Genomic DNA, 25,372 nt, shown 5'->3' on the forward strand with positions numbered 1-25,372 from the left:
TGTTTAGATTTGTTGAGGACTGAGACCTGAAATTAGCCAGATGATTAAGAGTCATTTGATTTGCTGGCAAACAAAGCTGATTGATGAAGTATTGCAATATACCAAATACTGTAGTGATGAGATTGAATCGAAGCAGAGAAAGTTGAAAGAGAAGGCAATGGTGATGCAGATTAAACCTGCACGGTCAGGAATACAGGGAGTTTTTCGACAGCAGCAGCAGGGAAACATGTTGTTTCAGAATCAGGAGAAAGGTAGAGGTTGTGGTGGAAATGGAAATGTGAATCGTGGTGTCGATCTGAGCACTGTAGTTACTCATCATGACACACTTGCGGTGGCCTCGGACATTGGAAGATGGAGTGTCCGAAGGTAGGACCGGAAGGTGCTGTCACACAGGCAAATTAAAACAATCTTTTTGTAAACATGAAAGGACCAAGAATGAGAAGGCAAAATTTCAATTTTCAGAATAATGCAAATCAATTCAAGTCCCTAGCCCATGCAACAAATGCAAATGCCACGCTTTCAGATGCCACAGTCACAGCAAATGCAACCCCAGGTTCAGATGATGACGAAGCAAAAAATTCAGATACCTCGAGCTCCAATGGAACAGTAGCAGATGATGCTTTCTCAGCGGTGCACAGGACAACAATTTGACACTAGTAATAACATACTACACCAATACCCACCTCACAGTGAGGATAAATCGAATTATGAGTTGATGAGTGAGAGTTCAGATGAAGAAGAATGTGTGTTAGCAGCTTCATTAGAAGTAGACCAAAACGGTCCATATGTGAAAGGAAAGGTGATGGGTCACAAGGTTTCATTCTTAGTCGGTACAGGAGCTACATGTTCCTCTGTGAGAACTGCAGAAGTCCCTAACTTACCCCTTTCAGGGAAAACAGTACAAATTGTGGGAGTTGCAAATCAGTATTTGATTAACCCGATTACAGAACCAGTTTCAGTTAAAACTGGAAACTTCAAAAGCCTACACAAATTTGTAGTTTGGAACTCGAGTCCTGTTTCCTTACTAGTAAGGGATTTGCTATGCAAAACGAGATGTTCAATTACCTGTTCAAATTATGTGATTGCAATTCAACCAAATAGTGATGATGAAGATCATCAATTTGATGAAACTGACTGTAAGAGATTAAGTGAAGAGTACCCATTGATCAGGTTCTTTCCTGTCTTTACATTACGAGACCTTCTCTCGAACCTACAGGGAACAGTTAAGATGAAAGTGTGGGATTTTTCAGGAACAGACATCAGTCTAATCAAGAGAGTTGAGCCAGTTAAAGTTTCAGTCAAGCCAAATGCTGTTTTTCCTCAAATTTCCCAATATCACATGACACAAGACACTATTGAAGGGATTACACCTTTAATTGCAGAATTTATTAGACTAGGGGTCTCATAAATGCTAGACTGACCAGATATGAAACTTTAATTTTAGGTTCCCCAAATGTTACTCTGAAAAGGTGTACAGTGCTTAACCTAGCAACTTTGCTACCAAAAGAAAATATTGAAATTGACAAATTGAAAGATGTTGAACATGACTATCTGGAAGTTACTGAATTGTGCACAAAACCCCGACCTGACATTCGAGATACCCAATTGGAAGAAAATGACCAAATTATTTTTGTTGATGGTTCCTGTTTAAGGGATAACATAGGACCATTAAAAGCTGGATATGCTGTGTGCACAGTTTCTGGTGTACTCAAAGCTTCCTGTCTTCGGGAGTATTTTCTGCGCAAGTGGCTGAATTGGTGGTTCATACTTGAGCATGCCATGTTTCTGCACAACTTAAAGTTACCATTTATACAAACAGCCAGTATGGATTTGGAATAGTGCACACCTTTGGCCAGCTGTGGTCACAGAGAGGTTTATTGACCTCTTCTGGTTCGCCAGTTGGAAATGGTGGCAGAATCCACTATTTGTTACAAGCTTTACAAATGCCTGAAAAGATTGCTGTGGTGAAATGCATTTCCCACCAGACATTGCAAGATTTTGTTTCAATGGAAAATAGATATGCAGATCAAGTCACAAGGTTTTGCGCATTGAATTGGATATCTTTCAAAGACAAATGGAAACTGTTGCCAGAAGAAGAAATTGGTACAAGTTATGCATTGATTGTTGTAGATACATGGGAAGAACTAAAGAGTCTCCAAGAAAATGTTAACAAATAGAAAAGGAAAACATGGGTGAAATTGAAATGTGTACAAAGAGAGAATGATGCCTGGGTGTTCGGGGAGGGGCAAGTAGAACTTCCTAATTGTTTGCTGAAACAAATGGCTAGATACTATCATGGTCAAGCACATGTTGGGAGAGATGTAAAGATTTGAGTATTCAAGCAGTTGTGGTTTAATCCAAAATTTAGACAGGTTGCCGAAGCAGTTTGCCACCATTGTGCGAAAAAGAACAGTCGTTAACCTGAGACACATTGGAAAAGCTGGAGGTCCATTTAGAAGAATGCAAATGGATTTCATCGAAATGACTGTGTGTGGAGGGTTGAGATATGTGTTAGTGATTGTTTGCATTTTTAGTCACTGGATTGAAGCGTACCCCACACGTAGGAATGACAGCCTTACCATAGCAAAATTATTGCTTAGAGAGCTGATACCACACTTTGGTTTTCCAGTCTCTTTGGAATCAGATAAAGGAAGTTACTTCAATGACAAAGTGATTAAATTACTATGTTCAGCATTAAACATTGAGCAGAAGTTGCACTGTAGATATCGCCCTGAAGCTTCAGGACTCGTAGGGCACATAAATAGTACACTGAAGTCACGATTTGCAAAAATGCACGCTTCTACAAACATGAAATGGCCAGACGCACTGCCATTAGTTCTGATGAGTATGAGAAACACACCTGACAGGAAAACTGGACTGTCTCTGCATGAGATCCTCATGGGAAGAGCAATGAGGTTGCCAGCGGTTCCCGCAAATGCTCTTGTAAACATAACATATAATATGGTATTGGATTATTGCAAGGAGCTGGCTGATGCGGTTTGTTCTTTTGCTCATCAGGTGGAGGCCACAAATGTGCAACCATCCCAAGATCAGAATCACAACCTGAGGTCTGGAGACTGGATTGTGATCCGAAAACACGTGACGAAGACTTGTCTGGAGCTCAGGTGGAAGGGACCCTTCCAAGTTGTATTAGTAACTACTACTGCTGTGAAGTGTGCAGGAGTTCCAAACTGGATACCTGCCAGTCACAAATGAAAAGTACCCTGAGCTTACCACCAACATCCAGACAAAATGCAGAAGCAGCAAAGGAAACTGGAGAGTCAGAAACAGACTCTGAACAGACAGAAGAAAACCCAGATAACCCTGTAAGAGACGAGATGGAGGAATTACAGGAAGTCAACATTGAACAAGTCTTAACTGAGATAGCAGGAGATTCTGGTTAGAGGAGGGCTCTTCAAGAAGCAGACAGCCTCGAAACACAAACAGAGCACCTCACCGACCTGGTGGAATGGGTTGAGTTAGATCAAAGTCAAACAGATCTGACTCTTCCAGAGCCAGTAGCAGGTACATCAAGTCAAAATCCTGCAAAACAAGGAGAAGCTATAAGTTCAGAACTGAGAAACGCCCTGACAAAGTGGACACAGAGAGAAGACAAGTGGCCAAAATCACAAAAGAAGGGAAAAGATTCAGGCATATTGTCAACAATCGAAGAAGAAGTAGACACCACAAGAAAAGAAGATTTGAGTGACGTAAAATTAAGTGGAGATTGAAGACTGAAAAGAAACCGAGTTGCAAATCGAAGATCTTCAGGACCTAAATGGATTAGCAACAACTAGTGATTGGAAACATTAAGTTTTGTCATTTTGTTTTGATCGTGAGATTCCTGGTCAATATTTCGGCACTAGAAGGTGTTTATGAACTGAACTTTGAGCTTGATTTTGTGAAACTGAAAACCAAAAGAGACATTCAATTACCTGATGAGACTTTTACAAAAACTGATTTGATAAAGCTACTTGACCGATAATGACAACAGTTACCGATTTTGACAGAAGTTCTGGAAAAGAGACTGAAAGCTGTAAATAACCGCAAATAAGATTATTTGAGCCTTGCTGCATAGTAAATATTTCTCCGTCTACTCTCTGATTCTCCACAGATCATGAGTAATCACAAATAAGCAGGCTAGAAACAATAGGCTTTGAAAATACATAGGTATTGGCTTAGCAATTGTATGCATGACAGTATGTTTGCTATTGATTGTGAGTATGAGCTTTCTCAGTAAAGCTAAAAATAATCACGCCTCTTCTTTAGAAGTTGTTCCTATACTTACAGAATTAGACAAGTTTAAACAGGATGAGAAATATTTACACATAGATAACTTACAAGGAGGTCTTTCCTCTAATGTTTTCTATCGCTTCCTTTACGAATATGTTGAGACAATGAATGTGAGAGAATGTTCTGTTTGCACACAAATCCCTTCATCAGTGGAAGAAGGAATAACTTACCATAGCTTGCCACTAATGTATGGAATTAGTTGCAGTCTTTTATTAACAATGCTTTATGATCAAGAATACATGCAGTATTTCTATTCAAATTACGACATAGGCCCTCATTACAACCCTGGCGGTTGGTGATAAAGTGGCGGTAACACCGCCAACAGGCCAGCGGTAAAAAAATTGTAATCATGACCACAACAGAAAGCGCCAACATAAACAGCCACTTTAACACACCGACTGCCATGGCAGGAGCAACAAACATCGCAGCGGTAACCTCCAACAGCCAGGCATAAGACAATGTACCGCCCACTGCATTACAACACGCCAATCCGCCAGCTTTTCCGGGGTGGTACCAACGCCATTTAAAGCATGGCGGAAACAGAACACTAAAGGGAAACGACTCACCTCTCGACACTCAAGGAAGAACCACAATGACATGGAGCCCGAACTGCACTTTTTCCCAACGCTGGTGTACCTTCTCATACACAAGGAGCACAAACTGCCGGTGAAGACGACCACGGTGAGTACTGCACCTAGCACACAAGTGGGGGGAAGAGAGTGACACCCCTACACGCAACACCCCCACCCCCAACCCCAACACCATACACACAAACAGATGCAACAACATTACATATACACCCCATAACCCTCAGGAATAACACAAGGACAAAAGGAATGGAGTAAAATGAGTGTAATAGTACAGTTTTAGATAAATACGTACTTAAATCAATAAACAGTATGTACAATATACACAATGCCCACTCCAAAATGTCCGTGGCCCACTGGGCCATAACACATAGGCCAAGGCCACACTTGACTCCTGCCTCAATATGGAGAGAACACTGCAGGGGCATCAGGTCGAAAACACACAGGCACCTCAGGGGGATGGAGAATAGGGGGGCACCTCAGCCAGAAGATGGTACAACGCCACTGCTCTTGGAGGGGGCTCCATGCCCACTGCTTGGTCCTGGGGTGTGCAAAGCCACAGTCTCTCAAGTGGGTGGTTTGCCCACTGCTTGCTCCTGGGGAGTGCAAAGCCACAGTCTCTCAAGTGGGTGGTTTGCCCACTGCTTGGTCCTCGGGAGTACAAAGCCACAGTTTCTCAAGTGGGTGGTTTGCCCACTGCTTGCTGCTGGGGAGCGCAAAGCCACAGTCTCTCAAGTGGCTCTGTGCCCAGTGTGCTTCATCCTGGCAAGGAGGGGCTGAGTGGATGGCTTCTTCCACTGGTTCTGGAGGGGGCCTTGTGCCCAGTGTGCTTCATCCTGGCAAGGAGGGGCTGAGTGGTTGGCTTCTTCCACTGGTTCTGGAGAGGGCCTTGTGCCCAGTGTGCTTCATCCTGGCAAGGAGGGACTGACTGGATGTCTTTTTCCACTGGTTCTGGAGGGGGCCTTGTGCCCAGTGTGCTTCATCCTGGCAAGGAGGGGCTGAGTGGATGTCTTCTTCCACTGGTTCTGGAGGGGGCCTTGTGCCCAGTGTGCTTCATCCTGGCAAAGAGGGGCTGAGTGGATGGCTTCTTCCACTAGTTCTGAAGAGGGCCTTGTGCCCAGTGTGCTTCATCCTGGATGGGGCAAGGTCACAGTCTCTCACCTATGTGTCACACTGACAGGTGTTTGCAGGGGCCAGGATACACTGCAGCCCATGTAGTCACCACTACACACTGCTCGCCGGCGGTGACGGCTGAAGGTGGCGGTGCTGGCAGTGGTGGTGGTAGCCTCCAGGCCTTCACCTGCAGCCTCGGATGGCTGCCCACTGGGGCTGCTGCTGCTGGCAGTGTTGCTTCTGGCGGCGGTGCATGTGGCGGTGTTGGCCGTGGTGCAGGTGGTGGTGCTAGCAGTGGTGGTGGTAGCCCCCGGGCCTTCACCTACAGCCTCGGATGGCTGCCCACTGGGGCTGCTGCTGCTGGCAGGGTGCTGCTGGCGGTGGTGCATGTGGCGGTGGTGCATGTGGCGGTGCTGGCCGCAGGTGCTGGCCGCGGTGCAGGTGGTGGTGCTGGCAGTGATGGTGGTAGCCTCCAGGCCTTCACCTGCAGCCTCGGATGGCTGAAGTGCCATGGCTGGTGTTGTGTGCCCCTTCCTGCCCTTGGCAGATGGTTGTGCCTCCTTGCTTCTGCCAGCTGGTGTCTTTTTCTTGCCCTTGCTGGCTGGTGGTGCCTCCTCCCCCTTGCTGGCTGGTGTCCACTTCTTGGCCTTGGCAGGTGGTGCTGGCACACTGGCGGTGCTGACCGGTGCCTTCTTGGAGCCTCTCACACCTGCAGTTGCTGCAGAAACCAAAGTGGCCGTGGACTGGGTGGCTGAGGTGCTGGGCTGGGTTCTGGCCACCCTGGCCTGAGGTGAAGGACAGGGGGGTAGGGAATAGGTCAATGTTGGTGAGGAAAAGCTTCTTAGAGACACTGGGGTGGGAAGAGGGTGAAGGTTTGGGTGTCAAAGAAGGTGGAGTGGTTGTAGGTTGTGTCAGTCTGCTGTGTTTGGGTGCAGGTGCATGGGCTGGATGCTGTTGTGAGGTGGATGACTGTTGGTTGTCTGAGTGCTTGTGTTTGTGTACTTTGGGAGGAGGGGTCACAGACACAGTGGGAGAGGACACAGGGGACGTGTGCATGGATGTGGGGGTGGTGACTGCCAGTGAGGGGCGTGTTGTGATGGAGGTAGTGGATGAGGAAGTAGTGCATGCAGGTGTGAGTAGAGATGCTACTGGAAGGGAGGTGGATGAGGAGGAGGAAGGGGACACAGTGGAGGCAGTGGATGTTGATGTGTCTGCATTTGGATGGTGCTTGTGTGAGTGCCTGTGAGATGAAGTGTGGTGCTTGTGTTTGCCTGAGCCACTTCTGTGTGTTGATTTGGGTGATCGCTGGGGTTGAGGGGATTGGGACTGGGTAGAGGAAGTTGGAGGGGGGAGGCTGGAGACAGGGACAATGGCTGCCATCAGTGCATTGGCCAGAGCCTGGAATGCTCTCTGTTGGGCCGCCACGCCAGAGTGAATGCCATCCAGGTATGCATTTGTTTGTTGAAAATGCCCTGCTACACCTTGGATGGCATTCAGTATGGTTGACTGCCCAACAGAGAGGGATCTCAGGAGGTCGATAGCCTCCTTACTGAGGGCAGCAGGGCTGACTGGGGCAGGGCCTGAGGTGCCTGGGGCGAAGGAGATGCCCACCATCCTGGGTGAGCGGGCACGGGAAACACGCTGAGGGGCTGCTGGGAGGGCGGTGCGGGTACGGAAGTGGTGGCTGTACCTGTAGTTGGGGTGGGCACAGAGGTGGTCAGGGAGCTTCCATCAGAGGAGGTGTTGCTGTCTGTAGTGTCCCCTCCTGTCTCTGTCATGGTGCTCCCCTTGCCCTCCGTCCCACTGGTGCCCTCACCGTAGGTGGATTCGGCCTCCGGCCCATGTGGGATGCAGCTCCCTCTGTCGCCGGTGCCTCTGCTCCTCCACCAGATGATGCTAATGCACACAAGGACAGGGTGACATGACAAAAAAGGAGGGGAGAGACAGAGGAGACACTTGGTCAATGCCAGCAACAACCCTACCGTTGGCGTACACAACAGGGAACAGCCCTATGCAGTAGGCCATGCACTACCAATTACAATGATAGCCACCAGCCCATGGGTTCAATGCCTAACGCCATTAGCTGCACACCTGAAACCCACAGGACCCTGCCCAGTAGTAGATGCCCACTAGCATTATTCGGGATGGAGTGCATCTGAGCTTGCCCATCATTCAGCATACCCTGCCATGTTCGCCCTGGCCTAGGGGCACCTACAGCCCACATCCCCACCCAGGTAATACCTTAACGCGTGCAAAGTCATGAATCAGAATCTATACTCACCCCCTTGTGGCTGCTGTGATGCCTTCAAGCACCCATCCAACTCCGGATAGGCCACCGCCAGGAGGCGGAACATCAGGAGGGTCAGGGTACGACGGGCGTCCCTTCCTCGTTAGGAGACCAGCCCCAGCTGGGCCTCTGCCGTCTTCCTTGCCCAGTGGTGCAGGTCCTCCCACCGTTTGCGAAAGGGGGTGCTCCACCTGTCAAACACCCCCAGGGTCCACACCTCCTTGGCGATGGCACGCCAAATACCCTTTTTCTGATGGGCGCTGACCTGTAGGAAAAAAACAGCAGAAAAGGTATTAGTCATACCGTCTGGACTCATGGCCCAACATATCCCCCCATCCCCTTACGCACATACATTGACCACCATACATGCAGCACTCTGCCCAGGACACTTCAGACCACCCCATACGAGGCTTACACATACAGCAATCCATACATTCATGGCCCACACATCACGCTCACAGTGTACTCACCTGTTTGTCTGGAGGACCATAAAGTACAGGGTACTGGGGTAGGACCCCATCCACCAGTCTCTCCAACTCCTCCAAAGTGAAGGCAGGGGCCCTTTCCCCAGACACTCGAGCCAGTCTGGTCGCTTCCAGACACAGCAGCACTTGCAGTGTAGGTCCTCTCCTGTTGAAGGTCAGGAAGAAAGTGAGTGGACGGATGGAAAATTGCGGTCACGTCCGCAGCAGTGCGTACCATCACCGCCGGCGTACATCACCATTGGCTCCTGGAACCCCTGGGGCCCAATGATAACCAATGCGGTGTTGTGCGACGCACAACGCCAGCGGAATGACCGCATTTCCACTTGTTCCTCCTCACAGGTCAGGCAGCCGCCATTTCAGGGGGTGCACAGGCCAAGGCACCTAACTGTGTCACAGCAGACATTGGCACATCAACTGAGTTATGTGTTCCCATGCTGTTTCTGTAAAGCAAAAAATTGCATATTAATGTGGAAATATGTGTGAATGTGACCTTCTGCTCACCGTTTTTCACCCTAGAGTTCAACCACTGAGGATGAATAGGAGATGGAGACATTCCCCGTGTACAGACCCCTGGTGGACCTTACGACAATGGAGGACAGGCACATTATCCTGACCTACAGACTTGATAGGGACACAATCCAAGAACTGTGTGCCCAATTGGAGCCAGACCTGATCTCAGCTATCTGCCACCCCACAGGTATCCCCACACTAGTGCAGGTCCTGTCAGTGCTCCATTTCCTGGCAAGTGGTTCCTTCTAAGCGACAGTGGCCATGGCATCAGGGATGTCACAGCCTATGTTCTCCAATGTGCTGACCAGGGTGTTGTCTGCCCTGCTGAAACACATGCGCAGCTACATCATATTCCTCCAGGTGGAGGATTTGGTCACAGTGAAGGGTGACTTCTATGCACTGGGTCATATCCCCAACATCATTGGTGCCATTGATGGTACACATATTGCATTTGTGCCCCCCCGGAGAAATGAACAAGTGTTCAGAAATAGAAAAAGCTTTCACTCTCTGAATGTGCAGATGGTGTGTTTTGCGGATCAGTACATCTCTCATGTCAATGCCAGGTATCCTGGCTCTGTGCATGATGCTTTTATCTTGAGGAATAGCAGCATCCCATATGTGATGTCTCAACTCCAGAGGCACCGGGTGTGGCTAATAGGTGAGCCCATGGTCCCCACCCAGTTGATGTAGGTATATGGGTGTGGGTTTGGCCCTAAGGGTGAGTGTGTGGCTAACAGGTATCCCTCAATATTTGCAGGTGACTCTGGTTACCCCAACCTCTCATGGCTACTGACCCCAGTGAGGGATGCCAGGACAATGGCAGAGGAACGTTACAATTAGGCACATGGGCGAACAAGGAGGATCATTGAGAGAACCTTTGGCCTCCTGAAGGCCAGATTCCGGTGCCTCCATCTGACTGGTGGATCCCTGTACTACTCACCCAAGAAGGTGTGCCAGATCATCGTTGACTGTTGCATGTTGCATGCTGCACAACCTGGCCTTGAGACACCAGGTGCCTTTTCTGCAGGAGGATGAGCCTGGGATGGTCGCGTGGCAGCGGTGGAGCCTGTGGACAGTGATGGAGGCAGAGGAAGAAGATGTGGACAACAGAACCACACTAATTCAACAGTACTTCCAGTGACACACAGGTAAGACACTGTAACTTCACCTTCCATTGCAGTTTTGTGTTGGACATTGAACATGGCAGACTGAATTCCCTATTTCTATGGCCACTTATTGTACCCTTTGGCATCTCTATTTTCAGATCTCTGTGCCCCACTCTGGCTCCTGATGTGTTTACTGCTGCCCACTACAGGTCATACCTATGTAAATATTACAGTACATTTGAATTGCAATGTTTACAGTTTGTGTAACTCATACATTTGTCAAACAATTGACAGACTACATATTTGATTTGAAGGGGGTATTACAATGGGCTGGGTTGCTGCTGGAGGAAAGTCCAGAGTAGAGTTCAGTCTATTTGTATCACAGGTGCATTGTCCAGTGGCCATAGGAAGGGGAGCAATGTCAGTTGACGGTGGACAGGGTGACAGAGTGGGACACAAGGGTGATAGTCAGGAGAGTCTTATTTCCTGGCGGGGGTCTAGGCAATGTTCTCTGGCTTCTGCCTGGATTGCAGGGACCATTTGCATGGTGGTTCTCCTTCTGCAGGGGGTGGGGTGCTGGTAGCCTGTTGTTCCTGTGGCGGGGCCTCCTGTCCACTAGCGTTGGCGGAGGTGGAAGGCTGTTCTTCGGTTTGGCTAGTGTCAGGGGCCCATTGGTGTGCCACTGCCTCCCTCATAGCGTTGCCCATGTTTGCCAGCACCACTGCAATGGTGACCAGGGTGGTGTGGATGTCCCTCAGGTCCTCCTCAGGTACTGTCCCTCCTGCAGCCGCTGGGTCTCTTGCAACTTGGCCGATATCTGGTCCGTGATCTCCTGGGAATGGTGGTATGCTCCCAGGATGTTGGTGAGTGCCTTGTGGAGAGTCGTTCCCTGGGCATGTCCTCCCCCTGTCGCACAGCTGTCTTCCCAGCTTCCCTGTTGTCCTGTGCCTCTGTCCCCTGAACCGTGTGCCCACTGCCACTGACCCCAGGTCCCTGATTGTCCTGTGTTTGTGGGGTGTCCTGGGGTCCCTGTAGTGGTAGACACACTGCTGATTGATGTGTCCTGGGAACAGAAGGATGGGCCTGCTGGGTGGCTGCTGTAGCGGTGTTTCCTGAGGGGGGGGGGCTCTGTGGTGGGTTGGGACTGTGCCTGGGTAACCGACTGGATGTGGCTGGCACCTCCTTTCCGGTGACGTTGAGTGGGGGTCCTGTGGGTGTGTAAATGCAGTGTTATTCTTTCTGCATCTGCCATCTTATGAATGGATATGTTTCCCTCTATGGTTGTTATTAGCAAGGTACCTTTGGGTTGTGTGAGTTTATTGGTTTGGCTAAGTGATTGTCACTAGTGTGCATGCTGTGGTGATGGGTGTCCATGCAGGTCTGTGATGGGGGTCCATGCACTGGCGTTGCATGCACGGCTTGATATTGGGATGAGTGGGTTGTGATGGTGGGGTATATGTGAGGTGGTGGAGTGAATGGGTTGAGGGTAGGGGTAGGAGTTTGTTATGGCATGCAGGTGGGGTGGTGAAAGTAATAGAGATTTGACTTACCAGAGTCCAGTCCTCCTGCTACTCCTACCTGGCCTTCAGGATGCATGATCGCCAAGACTTGCTCCTCCCATGTTGTTAGTTGTGGGGGAGGTGGTGGGGGTCCACTGCCAGTCCTCTGTACAGATATCTGGTGTCTTGCAACCACGGAACGCACCTTCCCCCGTAGGTCGTTCCACCTCTTCCTGATGTCATCCCCTGTTCTGGGCTGCTGTCCCACGGCGTTGACCCTGTCCACGACTCTCTGCCTTAGCTCCATTCTTACTTGCAATGGACGTCTGCTGCACCTGTGATCCGAATACCTGTGGCTCTACCCAGATGATTTCCTCCACCATGACCTTTATCTCCTCCTTTGAGAACCTGGTGTGTCTTTGTGGTGCCATGGGTGTAGTGTGAGTGCTATGTGTGAGGGTGTGTGGGGTGATATGTTGGGGTGTGTGCTGTGAGGTGCGTGGATGGTGTGTGGGTGATGGTGTTTTGTGGCTCAGATTCAGTGGGTGCTCCTGGCTTGTCTCTCTCTCACTTGCCAAAATCTTTGGGTCGTAAAGGGTTGTGGTAAGTGTGGGTGGGTGTTTTATATTGGTTTGGGTGTGGTGTATGTATGTGTGTCAGATGTGTGTAGTTTGAATTGTCCAATGTGGTGTTGTTTTGTTAGTGTGTGTGTATTTTGAGTGCAGCAGTCTGTACCGCCAATGGTTTACCACTGTTGAATGACCGCTGCGGTGATTTGTGGGTCATGATGCTGTGGGCGTATTTCTGTTTGCGTAATGGTGTGGGTTTTGGTACTGCCAGTTTATCACTGACCTTTGGGCGGGCGAACGTGTGTGTGTCTGTATAGTGGTGGATTTCTATGTGTGGGTCAAAATAGGGGTAGCGGTATACCGTCGCGGTGTGTTGGCGGCAGTCAGCATGGAGGTAAGCGGCACTTATGGCCAATGTTGTAATGTGGGCCGTAGTGGTTTATTTTGTTCCTATTATCAAATATTTGAGTAGCCTAGCTAGGGAAAAGAATATAGAATTAGTAAGAGGTTTCTTTGAACCCACTCTAACCTTTGGAATGGCTTACACGGATAGAAATAACCTCATATGCTTGCTTTCACCAGTAGAGAAGAGTTTCTTAGATCAAACTGATAACAGGAGAAAGGCTTTAAAAGAGAAAATAGATAAGGGCTTAGAAAAAAGAACATTTAGGAGTGACTACCCATTTAGTGAAACTAAAACACAAGGGAAATTAGCTTCAGATGCACCTCACGTAGGAAAGCTTTGTGTATATAGACCGCAATCCAGAGCTGACACTTTATTTGCGGGAACAAGTGAATGCAGACGTTTCTTTTCCAGAGTAAATGGACTTTTATGCTAAATGGAGAATCCTGGGGTTTATTGTATTTATGGACAGAATGCCTCATATCGTCTTCCAAGAGGATGGTATGACACATGTTACTTGGGAGTTGTATTCCCAAAGATTTACCAACTTGAGAATTTGGACTAGACACCTAAATTAATTGAATTACAATTTGCTAGACCATAGAGAGAAGCCTATACTGTCATAATTGGAGATATATTTGGAGCAATCATTCCCTCAGTGGGAGTTATTCTAAATTCTTTTAAAAATAGAAACATATCTACTTTTGTGGATAACATGCTGATTAGTTTTTCAGGAGCCATGGTCTTAATGAACACTAAAATGGCTGCGGTACATTCTATGACTCTTCAGAACTGCCTTGCGTTAGACATCCTCTTAGCAAAGGAGGGCAGAGACTGTAAAACGCTGAATTTGCAACATTGCTGCACATATATTATTGATAACAGTAGAAGAGCTAAAAGCTTTATTAACAACCTGACTAGCACAAACTCGGACATAAAGATTTTAAAAGAACCTGGGGTATGGAAAAAGGTTGGCAAAGGTTTCACTGCCATGGGAAATTGGTTGGGCAACCTAGGAAAAAGTATAATTGGGAAAATATTACAACCCATCTTGATCATTGTCATCTGTATCATTTGCATAATGGGAGTTTTAAATTGTACTCTCTAATCAAAAGACAGAGAATGAAAAATGAACAGAGGAGGGAAGAAATAAAATTGGAAAAAAGGAGAAGCAAGTATTTTGACGAATATTGTAGGAAACAGACAATGTCAGACGTTATGAAGACACATTTAGCAATGACTAATGGCTAAGAATTAACATAAATTATGCAAAAGCAGGGAAATTGAGTGTTATTAAAATGTGCCCAGTAGGTGGTAACCATAACGTGTGCAACATTAATAAAAAAATAGTATTAACTATTTACAAATAATATTCATATGCTTAATATACTATATTAATGAACCATATTAACGTATTAATTAAACGTTTTGCTTAAATTACTAGGTATAGAGTAACAGTGAAATAATGGGCTTAGTCGACAAGGCCTCATGTTAAGCTTCATGGCATACATAAATGTTCATAAATGTTTTTCTGGCTTAATAGAAAACACACTTGTTCACTGTTCCTTGTTCACACAGCGCTGACCAGGATTTGTAATGTTGTAGTGTTTCACTAGTTGATACTTCAAACTTTCTTGTGAGAACCATGACTGGTAATGCTAAGTCCTAACCGTAGATACATTTGTATCTTTTGTGCATGAGAAACTGATGTTCCTAGGACGGGACAATAGTACTACTGACTGGAGTTATGTTTGCAACCAAATGGTACCTGACTAGAACTGGTGATGGAAAGGAGAAAAGAGGATCCAATCATTGACGTGTGAAAGACTGTCAGACTATATCACAGATTTAAAAATGAATGTTTATTGCTTCTACTGTAAACACCCTATGTATGGACCAATGAGAGATCGAGAAACTACTTTCTGACTTTGAATTATCCGGTCTGCAAATATGAAGCAGAGAGTTCCAGATGCCCTTCTTCCTTTTCCGTAGCCTCATCGCGAAATTCCTATTACTATTGGTTGTTAATAATATTGATGTGGTTTCCTGTTGATTGATGCCCTTGCTAAATTGATTCAGTTAACTTAGAGTCCAAGCATGGCTGAGCCAATCCGCTTCACTTTCCCCTGCCAACGCTGACCAAACGGTTACCCAACTGACGAAGACTATGCTTGCTGATCCATACAGGGAAGGTACAACATTTGTAAATGTTTTGTTGTAGGTTTTGTCTTTTCTTTATGTACCAACTGCTTTTTTTGTGGAGCCATAGTCAGATATTTTCCAAATTATGTTTTTCTATTCTTTTGTTTTGCATGAAGTCCGACATACTATTCGATTTAGAGGGTAAGTTAACATGCCACTGTCAAAATAATCGTTATCAACAAAGGATTGCCTTTGTTCATCTGTTGACAAATGTATGCCATTTCTCTTACTCAGTTACTGCTATTGTTGATATGTACTGTAACCCTTGAATGTTCAATGATAAATGCGTTGTCTAAATTGAGATTTTTTTTCCACTGTTTTGGTCAGCCTGTGTTTTTGCATATGCATATAAGTTGGTATTGAGATTGATTAACACCATATTAGCATTGTTAATCTAGGGAAATAAACTTTCTAACTTCACTAAAAGGTGTGGTTATTCATGGCCACATGGGCTATGATGTGTTAAAATTACTGACTCCTAATTACTGATGATGATTTGTTGAACGTGTTGTCCTGTTATGGTTTAGGAGATGAGTAAGATTTGATTGTCCATGGTGGAACATGCTTAGGTGAATCAAAAGGTTAATCAAACCTTTAATGCACCCCCTTATCAATAAACTATAAAAGATCAAATAAGGTCAGACACCCTCACAAGGTCGCCTTGATGCAGACCAAGCATTTGTGGCCCCACGGAGTCCTATCTAGATATGACATTCCAAGGTAAAAAGGGGTTGGGGGCTCTTCTCCTGGACATGGTACTGGCAGATTAGGTTTATCACACCTAGCTATCTTTAGGTTAGAGATTAGGTTCATCATGCTAGGGTATTTGGGTCTATCTCACATCTCATGTTATTGCAAAATGGTGGCGGTCTTTATATTCATGACCCTAATTTTTATAATTCTATTTCTTGCGTTGTTCATTACCCTAATAATTGCACCCTGTGCATTTTACAGTAGATTGCAGTCTTGTTAATAAAACCTATTGAAAGCTTTACTGCATCTCCTTCATTGCCTGTGTGTGGCTGAGACCTGCTGCTCATGTGAGAAAAGGGTAATCTCCGATTAATCATCACTCCCCTGAGATGTCACACTCTTGAGTCCATGCGTAAAGGCTGCCAGAAATCACTTTGCACTGTTTGTATTTTTGGTGAGGTCCTCTTATAAGCCAGGAGGGTGGGGCAGACAGATGTGACTTGAAGGATTAGACTAGTCGCCTGGTCGCCTACAAGCATCCCTAAACCAGAAGTCTTGCCTTGAGCAAGAGTCCATCTACAACACTGTGACCCACAATCTACACTCTGAGCATCTTGGATGTAACCTGGATAAGCAAACAGGAGATGGCTTCAGCTAAATGAGATTGGTATGAAATGAAAATCAGTTGAAATGGAGGGTATTAGGTACAGTCTGGAAGATGTGATTCCATTGGCTGTTGTAGATATTTTTTGGGTGAAGGTAGGTAGTGAGGTTATGTGAATTGTAAGTTTAAATTGGATTGGGATTAGAAAAATTGGAAAACAGTAAAAATAGCTGTGATATGTTTACTCTGAAAGATTCAACCACACCTGCCCAACGTGGCTTCAAACTAAGCATGCTCTAGTCAGAAACTGTTATGAATTTGTGACCTGGTACGGCAGAATGTTGCAGACTGCGTAACCATGGTAACAGAGGTAGAGGAGCATGAGGGGGATAGGAATCAAAAGGAAAACTCGAATGTGACTTTGTTCTACTATATATATATATATATATATATATATATATGTATATATAGGCAGTAATAGTTCATAATAATTATGTAATGTTATGAATTGGTTTTATGTTCTAAAAAAAGTGTTTATATGGAAGTGTTTTTTATAAGTTCAAAAAATAATGTCTAAACTTCCCTGTGGATCCGCGGAGCCACCCGCAAATTTTCACAGGGGGGCCGTGCTGAACGCCGCATTAGATCTGCAGATCCGGCGAAACTCACATCGTATTGGCTAACTTTTCAGAGCACTGCAAAGGGTGAACTATACAAACCATTGAGAAGTTGTAGAACATTGTATGAACATGAAGGGAGATTGTGGTTGGTTTACTGACTCAGTAACCTTGAAAGGAGAGTTGGCGAGGTTGCCATTACTGGTTGCCTGTTATGAGAGTGGACTTCCATTCTTGATGGTTGGTTTTCTGAGCTTTGTTCTGTGAGAATAAGTTGTAACTGATACTGAAAGAGAAACATAGAGCACAAGAAAGAGAATCTTCTGGTATGTGTAGTGAAGGTTACTTTATTTTACAAAGTGTTACAATATAAATAAATTATTATTAGGTGACAGAAAGTGAGCAGTGTGTTCACAAAATGCTATAAAAGATATAAATAGTAGGTTTGTGATTTATGTAAAGGAATTATACAATGGGTGCAATGGGACCCAACAGTGGAAAATCTGAACAAAATAGTCCTGCCCTGTGCACCCCATCCGATTCAGCAAATGTAACATACATGTCCAGTCCCCCCCACAGGCACTACCACCCTGCCACCCTGGCGGAAAGGACAAGGAGTGCCAGCGCCCCACATGGAGACAGAGGCACCGCTCAGGACACCTGTGAGAGTAGTATGGACAGTGAGGAATACCCTGGCCCATCACACAGCCCTGGACTGTCACCATCCAGCAGCCCCACCCATGACACCACTGACACCCCTACCACCCAGCCACCAACATCAGCTATGGCCAAACAACCCCACACCAGTGTATCCAGGCCACAGACTGGTGGAACACAAGAACAGAGGCCACAGTCACCAACTACCAACAGGCAGGATGACGATGGCCCCGGTACAAGTGGTACCCCCAGACCTGCACAGGGAACACAGGCACAGGGGGCTAGGCCCAGTGGGAGTTCATCAGTGGCCCGGGGGGAGGCCAAAGGATAGATGCTGCCGCCTACGAGGTGATTTCCGAGGTCCTGGGAGCATACCACCATACCCAGGACAGGATGGGCCAGATTGTGGCCACCCTGGAGCTGAATCAAAGGCTGCAGATAGCACACCACCAAGAGGCCATGGAGAAGTGGAAACAGCACAATGCCACCATGGCCGCCATTGTAGGGGCGCTGCTGCACCACTTCCCAACCCAGCCTGAGACTCCCACAAACCAGGAAGCCCCTACCACCAAGAGGCCATGATACAGATCAGCCATCAAAATCAGCAACAGCAACTGGACTGGTGCAACTATCTAAGGACACACAGGAGACCAGCACCCTTACCTGTACAGTCCAACAACAGGCACTCAAACGGTCCCTCAGGCCTAGATATTGTACTGGTACACCTGCCACGACCAAGGCACCGTCAAAGAAGTGGCTCTGACACGAACTGTCTCCCAAGTGTATCACAGAACCACCATCCTCACTGGCCAATAGCAACTCAACAACCTGCACGGTACAGATGGACACATTACCACAGCCACCAAACGCTAAGACCATGTCGCCAGTATGGACATCCACCATCAGCCCACTGCCATAACTTTAAAGAGCACCATGCCATCCCTGACACCTATTAAAACACCTGTACACCAATGTCAAAGTCCCTTGTCATTATGCTGCATCAAATTGAAGTGTGAATGCATTTGCCATTGAAATCCAATAATCAGACCTTTATTGCAGGAATGGCACCTCACGCACAACATGGTGTGGAGTAAACAGAAATGTCTAACTAGTTGTTCATCATGTCACATGGCACTTGAATACCTTGTTACAGTGTAAATGTCTACAGACCCAACACCCTCCTAGAGAATAAGTCAGACCGACAGTACGCAGTACAGACAACATCACAAACAGTACCTCTTAGTCACTGGAGTATAGTTGAATCCGTGGGTTCCTCGAGTGATCATCTTCTCCCTCTTCATCATCACCATCACTCTCATCCCCTCTCAGAGGAACCTAGTCTAGATATACAGCACCCTCCTCCTCCAAGAGGGGGATAGATTTCCTCACAGCCACGTTGTGCAGCATGCAGCAGGCCACCACTATTCTTCACACGTTCTGAGGGGCACAGCACAGGGAACCCCCAGAGATATGGAGGCAACGGAATCTAGCCTTCAGGAGACCTATAGTGTGCTCTATCACCCTCCTAGCACAGCATCTGTTCTAGGATTCCTCACTGGTGTTAGGAGCCAATGCATGTTGGGGTAGCCAGAATCACCTGCAAAAGTGGGAAAAACCTGACTGTAACTAACTACCCTCAGTTGCAGGCAGCTTGGCTGTCGGCAATGTACAGTAATGTTGTAAGCCACACTCACCTATGATCCATCCTCTGTCTCCTTGTAGTTGTTCCATCATGTGTGGCACACTGCTGTTCCTCAGCACAAATGACTCATGGACTGATCCAGGGAACATGGCATTCACATGTGAGATGTACTGGTCTGCAGTACACACCAATTGAATGTTCATAGATTGAAAGTTCTTCCTGGTTCTGTACACCTGTTCACTTACTCTTGGGGAGATGAGAGCTATGTGTGTGCCATCGATGGCACCTATCACATGGGGAATGTTGGCAAAGGCATAAAAGTCTGACTTGAAGGCAGGTAGTTTAGCACTTTGGGGAAACCTCAGATATGATTGTAGGTGTAGTACAAATGCATCCAGGAATATGGACAGGATGAGGCAAAACATTGGCTGTGAAAACCCTGCACCCATGCCCACAGTTACCTGAAACGAGCCCGTGGCCAGGAAATGGAGTACAGAGAGCACTTGCACTTCCGTTGGGATGGCATGCTGATTCCAATTAGCTGGTCTCAGTACTGGATCCAGTAATGCACAAAGTTCATGAATAGTAGCACGAGTGAGTCTGTAATTGATAATGATGTGACATTCCACCGTGGTCTCCAAATCAACAAGTGATCTGTACACAGATGGGGCCCTCCCTCGCCACATGGGCCTGTACCTAGGAGGAGTGGAGAACACATGTGAGGGACACAAATCAATTTGCACAACATGTTGTGTATATAACACTGCTGTCAGACAAGTAGGTGACACAGAAGCATTGTAGGATGTGAAACTGTAGTGACATGTCCTAACTGATAAATCTGGACTGTTGTGATGGGTAAATTGTCATTTGGCCATGCGTTTGAGGGCGGGGTCTATAGGACCAGCATGGGGCCAATGAACAAATAATAACTGCGTAGTAGTTGGCAAAATGTCAGCCCTCTGTCATCCAGATATGTAGCAGTGGAAGTGACCTCATACCGCAAGCGGTTGTCATAATGGCGTAAGGCGGTGTTCATCACCGTGCACCGATTCATTGGTTAACATGGTTGTCAATGGGGAATATGGGCCTATCATGATCACCGCCGGCGGTGACAGTGCACACCGCCGCAGAGCGTACGCTATTTTGTCACCCCAGCTTCACTTGAATCCCAGATTCCGTGCATTCAAGTACTCCACTAAGTGTGCTGCTGTTTCCTGACTCTGGTCCAGGAAATGGCACGAGCCACAGGGAAAAGGGCACCGCACTTCACCACGGAGGAGCTGGACAAGCTGGTGGATGGGATCCTACCCCTGTATGCTAAGCTATATGGTCGACCAGAGGTGCAGGTGAGTAGGCGGATTGGGGTGCATGGATGTGTGTGGTGGATGCCTGTAAACATGCGTGCACGATTTGTAACTACACAGCCATTTAATGAAAGACAATCTGCGTGAGTGAGGTGCTGTAATGCTGTTTTAAGTGTCTGTCCCATAGGGGCTGTATGGCCAGTGGTATCACATGTGCTTATTCTGACCTCACTCTTTCTTTCCTGTGTGTCTACTACAGGTCAGTGCCCATCAGAAGAGGGGACTCTGGCATGCCATCGCCAGGGAGGTGCGGACCCAGGGGATCTACAACTGGCAGAGCACCCACTGCAGGAAGCAGTGGGAGGACCTGCGGACTGGATGAGGAAGACCTGGGAGGCCCAGCTGGGGAAGTCCTCCCAACGAGGAAGGGGTGCCCATTGGGCCCTGACCCCCCAATGCGCCGCATTCTGTTGGTGGCATATCCAGACTTAGATGGGCGCTTGAAGGCTGCACAGCAGACACAAGGGGGTGAGTACCAAGACCACTGTATGCCTCCTTGATGGATATCTGAGGGTGCTGTAATACGTATGCTGTCTAGTGGCAGGGACTCTGACTGATGTCATTTAGCAGAATGGTCCCCATGGGCAGTTAGATGATAAGGGACAGGTGTGCAGTTCTTTAGGTCCTTCTGTAATGTTGGAGATGGCTGTATACCAAGGTTGTGGCCACTAGTCAGGGGCATTGCCATGAGTATAGCTGTAGATGCTGCATGTTGGTTTATTTGCTGGGTGGGAGTATGTGTGAACCAGATATGTACAGCCATTCAGCTATTTACAGATGTCTCTCCTGTTTTGTCTCCCCACCCCTGTACTCTTGTGTTGTCTGTGTACATCAGCATCATCTGGCAAGGAAGCAGTGGCACTGGCGAGTGGGGATGCAGCAGCCCACAGTTCCAAGGAGGCAGAGTCGAGCGACGCCAAGGCGACTATTGGGTTGGAGGGCGAGGAGAGTACCATGGGGGAGGCAACTACCACTGGAGGTAGTGATTCTGATACCTCCTCCGATTGGAGCTCCCTGGTGGTGGCGGACCCTAGTGGGCCCACCCATTCTTTGTCATCTTCACCACACCCATACCATCATCGCCCTCCCAGTTGCGCTCCACCCAGTTGCCCGTGCCCGCTCACCCAGAAGAGAGGGCATCTCCTTCGCCCCAGGCACCTCATGCCTTGCCCCAGTCAGACCTGCTGCCCTCACGGAGGAGGCTATTGACCTCCTGAGGACCCTCTCTGTAGGGCAGACAACCACCTTGAATGCCATCCAGGGGCTAGCATTCCACATGCAGCAGACCAATGCATTCCTGGAAGGCATTCACAGTGCCGTGTCTGGCCTACAGAGATCTTTTTAGGCTCTGGCCTCCTCTTTGACGGCAGCCAGTGTCCCTGGTCTTCCCGTCCCCCCTCCAACCACCTGTACCCCTTCCAGCACCTGACTCCCTTCACCCATCCCAAGCACACGTTCAGACAGCCGTGCTCACACCTCAACACACAAGAAGCACACAGAGAAACACAAGCACCACACTTCCCACCATGGGCATGCACACAGCAAACATACAAAGGGACACACAACAACATCCACTTCCCCCAGTGAGTCCACCTCTTCTGCCTCCCTGTCTGTCACCTCTACATGCACACTCACAGGCACTGCACCTTAATTCACAGTTTCTATCCTCATTCTTGCAGTCACCACAACATAAGACATCCAGTCATGCACCCCAGACACCACACCTGCACTCACCACAACGACTCTGAGTACCACTTGCAGCACACTCACAAAACTTGCAGACACCCAGACAACATTCATTTACACTGGCAGCCTGTCTTGCCCCACTGTGTCCACCCCCTCCCCCCATTACACTCAGATGTTCCCAGACACCCACCCAACACACATCCACCACACCTCAGCATACTGTACAGTCACCTGCATCCACGTCACGCACAACTACACCTGTAACGACCACTCTTCTACCTCCACTCCCACACCCTCCTCCAGGTCCACCCCGACTGCCTCTAAGGAACTTTTCCTATCCCGTGTAGACCTTTTTGAACCCACTGGCCCACCCGTCTCATCCCTAAATGAGCACACCTCCTTGCCCTGTCCACTCCTCCCACGTCCGAGTCCACCCCTGTCCGCCCTTCCCATTCCCTTGCTCCTTCCCCTGTGAGCAAGAGGCCCCGTGCTGGCCCAGGTACATCTGCCGCCCCCCAGCCCAAGCCCGCTCCCCCACCTTCCAAGGTTAAACCCAACCCCCTCCACCTACCAAACGTAAGCCCAAGGCCCCCCATCCCAGACGTAAGTCCCCACCCCCGCCACCCACTGCCCCTGTTCCCTGAGGTGCCTGGCTGCCCCATTGATGCCCCTTTATGGTGGAGTACCATGTGCACATGTGGGAGTCAAGTTCAGGCCATTTGGGCCCATCCGCCTTTTTGCTATGGACTGGCCATTGGCCTAATGTAGACAATCTGTTGCTCCTGGAGCTTTAATAAAGTTTGTGTGGGCAGTGTTGGTGTTGGCACACTCTGGATCCGTGGTTCCTCGTTTCATTCGGGGGGGGGTGTTGTGCACATGTGGGTACTTTGGGCAGGTTGTCTTGGGCTTGGGTAAGTAGTTCTTGCTCAGGTGTGTATGGCTTGTAATGTTGTGAGGGGTTGTGGATGCTTTGCGGGGTGGGTGTAGTGGGTGTTTATGTAACTGTGCCCTTTCATCCCTTGTTTAGTAGGTTGCGGTACTTACCGTCATCGTCTTCGTCAGCGGTCTCAGTCATGGAGGTATATGGCAAGGAGCAGCACTGGCATGATTTGCAACTCACTCTCCATGTCTGCTTCGGCGTGTTGTGTGAGCCTCCGGTGAGTGTTTCCTTTTATTTGGTTTGTTTCCACCAGGTGGTTCCCACCCCGGAACTGACGGCGGTCTAGTGCTTCATTATTTGTTGGGCGGGTAGGACCTTTCCGTTGGACTGTGGGCGGCCTCTTCCGTCGTTGTCGACACTCCTCTGCTGGCGTGGGAGTTTTCTGGCTGCCTGTTTTTCATGTGCTTCATTATTTGGCGGCCCAGACCTCCTGACTGTTGGCGGTAGTTACCGCCTCCGCCAGCGGTGCGGTCTTTCCCGAAGTGTTCATAATGAGGGCCTTATTCTCCTTTAGAGACATTAACAACCACTTCTATGTTGATGTAGACATAGAGAATTTAAGTACATAGGATGCAGTAAGAGACGTATTTAGGATGCAACATACTGAATGCAATATGTAGTTTTGTATATTGATAATGTAGATTCTTATTTATATAAATTGTGGTTTAAAGATGGTTTAGGGTAATAATTGTGAGCATAGGTACATCGTTTTTTTTAAGTACACTTGACATTAGAAAATGTGTTTGAGTAGGTTTGTACTGTGTGTTGTATGAAAAGTCACCCTTTTAAGTGAGATGCATGTAGACTATAGAAGAGAGTGTATTTTTATTAAAAGAGTAAACATGTTCTGAGTTTTAGTGGCTGACATGAAAGGGTGAAGAGGCCTATGCCCAGGTGTATATGCACTCTACTAGAACATATGGTACTTATATAGCTAATGAGGAAAAGATACAGTCAGTCTTGTATCTAGTGAAATAGTCATAAAGTCACTTGTGTGTTCACCAATGCAGATACTAATTGTAAGAAGCTAGCCTGGTGTGTGGTAGGTAACTAAGGTACTTACACCTTATATCAGGTCCAGTTATCCCCTATTAGTGTAGTGGAGGCAGTGTCTAGCAGGCAGGCTCTGTAGAGGAAGCTGTGGATGAGCAGCCAAGGCTTATCTAGGAGACATGCAAAGCTCATGCAATACCACTGTAGTCACACAGCACTTACACACATGAAACAAAATACTCTGCCCCTCATTAGGAATTTGGTGGGCGGAAAAGGCCGCCCACCAAACTCCTGCGTTTGGGTTACCGCCAGTGCAGTCCCCTTCCTGTGGCCCCTATGAAGAGTTTCCCACTGGATCAGTGGGCAGAAACAGAGTTTCCCCCCTCTGGCCCAGAGGGAAACAGCCCACAACATTGATGCTGGCTCATAATTGAGCCGTTGGCAATGTTGCAGTGCGTAAGGTGACTCTAGCGGGAGCCCAATCCATGTACTAAAAAAATGAAATGCAAATATAGGAACCCCACCTAGGTAAGTGGACTCTGTAGAGGGAAGCTGGAGGATCTAGGAAACCCCAAAAAGAAAGTACCACAGTGCCCCCCAGCCACCAGGAAGGGAGGAGTAAGTTACTGGATTTTCCCCAAACCTCCAAAAGGACTAAAAATAAGGATAAAGCAACACCCAGACAAGACTGCAAGAAACTAGCAATGAATTTCTGAAGAGGAAGACCGGAAAAAGTAGTGGACCAAGTCCAGAGCCCGGAGAAGTGTCCGCTGGTGGCAGGAGCCACAACCCACATGTCTGTGGTTGCAGGAGTTAGTCGACGGTAGGACGAAGACGATCACCAATGCAGCCCTGGAGATGGTGAAGAGTTCCTGGAAGAGGCAGTCGATGTCCCGCGCCGGATGGAAGATTGCAGTCTGTCTGTGGTGGGGAATAGCCACCAACAAGCCTTGGCAAAGGCAGGAGTCGCTGTGGACGAAAAGTGGAGCTGCCGGGGACCACCAAGGTCCAGGAGGACTTAACCCATGGGGGGAGTCCTAGGGGGCCCTCAGCAAGTCAGAAAGTCCACAGAAGAAAAGGCAGCCCCCTCAGAAGACCCACTGGAAGAGCACCCAGGAGTCA

This window comes from Pleurodeles waltl, chromosome 7 (genome assembly GCF_031143425.1).
Source record: "Pleurodeles waltl isolate 20211129_DDA chromosome 7, aPleWal1.hap1.20221129, whole genome shotgun sequence".
In the NCBI taxonomy this organism is placed as follows: Eukaryota; Metazoa; Chordata; class Amphibia; order Caudata; family Salamandridae; genus Pleurodeles; species Pleurodeles waltl.